Here is a 3,820-nt window from a genome sequence, read left to right on the forward strand (position 1 = left end):
CCAGCCTCTCTCCTGAGGAAACCCATTTTGGCCGCTTCATGTTGGTCTTATTAGGCTTATTGCAAACTTTTGAAAGAATAGGTTAAAGATCAAGTTTATAAATGTATGAATATGAATCCTGTTTGGAGTGACAGGTTCTTAACAGTTCAGATGTGTTAACGCATCCAGACAAAAGGGAAAAATTGAATTATTCAGCTCTGCCTGTCTGGACATTTGCATTTGACATGTGATTTCTAAAATCTTGCATTAAGAGAATGAGAATCAATGTTGTTTCTGATCTCTTTCTGTCTTCTCTTTCTTTCTGTAGTTTGACTTGTAAAGAGGCAGGTCTTGATTGACTTAAAACATAGCCCACAACCACATGTCAAAATGTAATACCTGAGTGCAGGCTGAATATATAAAGTAGTGCATGTGTGTGAAAATGCAACATGCAAATGTTCTAGCCTTCCCCCTGATGGCACTGCTTGATCATCTGAGGAGATGTAGGATAAACTGGATAGGAAACCGGTCTAAAGAACTGACAAACTGCATATTTCTACACGTGCCTAGCCTCTTTTAGTATCACGGTCCAAGAACGTTGTCGGCTCTATAATAAGACACTTGTCTCAGACAAGTGTCTCTCATCCTCTTATCCAATCTATGTAGAAAAAATGTCCGGAGCTCTTTCAGACAAAATGTTCCGGAAACTATTTATACGGAGGAACTTCCACAGTTTCAAGTCAGTAGAAAGAGGAAAAATGGAAAACTGCAACTTGTATAACAACAATATGTACCATAGAAATATACAATATCAAAGCAGTAAGCATTAGTTTATAGACTTTGTCTGCTAAAAGAAACCCTCCAGACATGTTTTAAGAAGTCAAAGTGTTGAAGTGCAAATGAATTATGTTCTAAATTCACTTTGTAATATAATAAATATATATAGTATGTGAGAAATTGAAACTTTATACATTCAGCGGTCACTTTATTAACAATCTAATGCAATACAACAGTTCTGCCATATAGGCTACCTTAAAGATGCCTATAGTGTTAGTTTTTCTTGACATAGAGGTGTTAACTCAATTCTATGTTTTAGCATTGAGGTAGTAGCTGGTGTATTGTGCTAGATTACATTATATTGAGAGGGGTTTCTTTTTTTTTTTTTTTTTTTTTTTTTTTTTTTTTTTAATTATTTTTTGGGCATTTTTAAGCCTTTAATCTGACAGGACAGATGAAGATACGAAAGGGGAGAGAGAGGGGGAGTGACATGCAGCAAAGGGCCGCAGGCTGGATTCGAACCCGGGCCGGCTGCGTCGAGGAGTAAACCTCTATACATGGGCACCCGCTCTACCAACTGAGCTATCTGGGTGCCCTTGAGAGGGGTTTCTAATGTTCTGACCCCGTCATGTAAATGGAAGCCTATTTCTGCCAGTATGATGGGAAAAAAAACATCTGGTAATTGAAGGATTCCTCAAAATGATGACTTGGTTTTTTTCAAAATAATGTAGTAGCTCATTATTATGACCGGACAGTATCACGACAGGATCCTTCTTTCATCACATTGGCCGAAATGGGCTTCCATACGTTTGTATAATATAAAGGATAAAAACACCCCACAATATAATGAAGTCCAGTACAACACATTTAATCATGACCTCAGAAATACATTTAAATGAATTTATAATTTTTTTTCAATAGGCCTACTAATGTTTTCATTAACATATTTTTAAGCGCATTTTGATGTATTGCATTAAAAAATGTGGACGGAAACGGCAAAATACGATAACACTTCCTCAGATTCGCAAAAAAAAATTCACGCTCGCTTGAGGTGGTTTTTGACTTTTTCAAAAAGAGTTGATGCGCAAAAAAAGCTTTCCCGAATAAGTTAGGATGTATCGAACATATAACTCACATAGTCCCGGTATCCATCGGATGGGGAAGGATCGGGTCCGGGTCCGGGTCCCATCCAGCGGTGCGTGGTGGAGTTGCGGTGCGCTGTAGCCTGGGCCCCAGCCTCGTCGGGTGAATTGCCGAATTGGTTCAACGGCTTGAATCGTACGCATGGCCCTGTTTCTCGCTGACACCAAATGGCTCTGCCACAACCCAGGATTCTGCACAGGTGGCCAACTTGTTCAACCTATCTCCATTTAGCCAAAGAACTCGCTAGCTTCTACACTATTTAATTTGAACATTATAAACTTTGAAAGGTCAAAAAGCAGGCATATAATGAATTGTAATTGATTGTAGGTCTACCGAAATGACCGAAAGAACGAGATCAAGGGTACAAGCGGCCGAAATGGGTTTCCTCAGGAGGGTGGCTGGCGTCTCCCTTAGAGATAGGGTGAGAAGCTCAGTCATCCGAGAGGAGCTCGGAGTAGAGCCGCTGCTCCTTCAGGTCGAAAGGAGCCAGTTGAGGTGGTTTGGACATCTGGTAAGGATGCCTCCTGGGCGCCTCCCTAGGGAGGTGGTCCAGGCACGTCCAACTGGGAGGAGACCTCGGGGAAGACCCAGGACTAGGTGGAGAGATTATATCTCCAACCTGGCCTGGGAACGCCTCGGGATCCCCCAGTCGGAGCTAGTTGATGTGGCTCGGGAAAGGGAAGTTTGGGGTCCCCTACTGGAGCTGCTGCCCCCGCGACCCGATACCGGATAAGCAGATGAAGATGGATGGATGTAGGTCTACAGGTGTACACAGTGAGTAGCCTATATGTGAGCCTTATGGGGGCAAATGTGGTAGTTTCCACAACTCAAAATGATGTTCTCAGGAACGTCATGGAAGGAAGTGGTCCAGTGACAGTGAATGGGAGGAGGATGGATGCTAGAAGGTCTCAACGCTATCAGACACGGCCTGTAGCCCACTACAATGATTGTTAGAAAGGGAAAGAAAAGTCCAAATGACTAGGCCTACGCAATATAGTATGACAAGGTAGATACAAATATTTTGAACTGGAGAAATAAGGGAAAGTAAAGTAGGCTGTAGCTTTATAGGCTACCGTTTTTTAAAAGAATAAAAGTAGGCTATTCTAGGTCTACAGAGCTTGTCTTAACCAAATAAAGTCCCTTCAACACCCACTTAAACCTCACACAGCGATAAAAAACCCATTCAGAAAGGTTTCCCATCCATGAGAACAAAGAGTGACTGTGGTGGTGTGATTAGCCCAGTAGCCCCCCTGCCCCCCCTCGTCTCTGCTGCCTCCTTTTCATTTGCTGCTTTCCCCATCCCGCCTGTGTGCGCCGCATCCATACCCAGATCCACTGACCTGTTCTCCACATGGCCCCGCAGCTTTCACCGGATTTAATTGCATAATTGCCTCATTTCAGCATTAAAAAAAACCACGGGGCCATATCGCGTCTGTCTGGCAGTTGACCGGCGTTGTTTCGGTAAGTAGGCTAATCGTCAAATCGATCGGCTTTGTGGGTGATTTGTAGCACGGCTTTACACATCCAAGTCTTGTATTTTCTCTGTCTGTCGGGCGGACGGCGTCGGTTCACGGCAGTACTGGGATAAAACGCCGGAGCTTTAAGTCGGAGCACAGATTTACATATGTTATGCCTATAGGCTATTTTATATTTATGCAGGAACGTATTTTGGTGTCACATTTATTTATTTTTTTACATCAGCTGAGCATCACTCTCGCCTTCTTGTCTCAAGCTGCCACAGTGCGAGAATGTTCTGGAAGCAACCCGCCTGAAGGGCTTTTATTTTGTAGTGAATTATTTAGGCTGTGCCACCCTCACTTTCAAACAAATGTTACCATAAAAACAGCTATTTTTCTCTTTAAAAGGCCAATTTAAAGTTTTAAAACAGGCTGTGTGTGTGTGTGTGTGTGTGTGTGTGTGT

General features: G+C 42.7%; 1 protein-coding gene across 1 annotated transcript in view; it reads left to right on the plus strand.

The window, feature by feature from the left end:
* Nucleotides 1-2,656: 2,656 nt before the first annotated feature.
* Nucleotides 2,657-3,820, plus strand: part of csdc2a (cold shock domain containing C2, RNA binding a) — a gene marked incomplete at its 5' end in the record, with an annotated part of 6,923 nt that continues 5,759 nt past the window's right edge. Inside the window, 1 exon segment of the mRNA XM_032502960.1 lies at nucleotides 2,657-3,360.

This window comes from Etheostoma spectabile, chromosome 21, assembly GCF_008692095.1.
Source record: "Etheostoma spectabile isolate EspeVRDwgs_2016 chromosome 21, UIUC_Espe_1.0, whole genome shotgun sequence".
Lineage (NCBI taxonomy): Eukaryota > Metazoa > Chordata > Actinopteri > Perciformes > Percidae > Etheostoma > Etheostoma spectabile.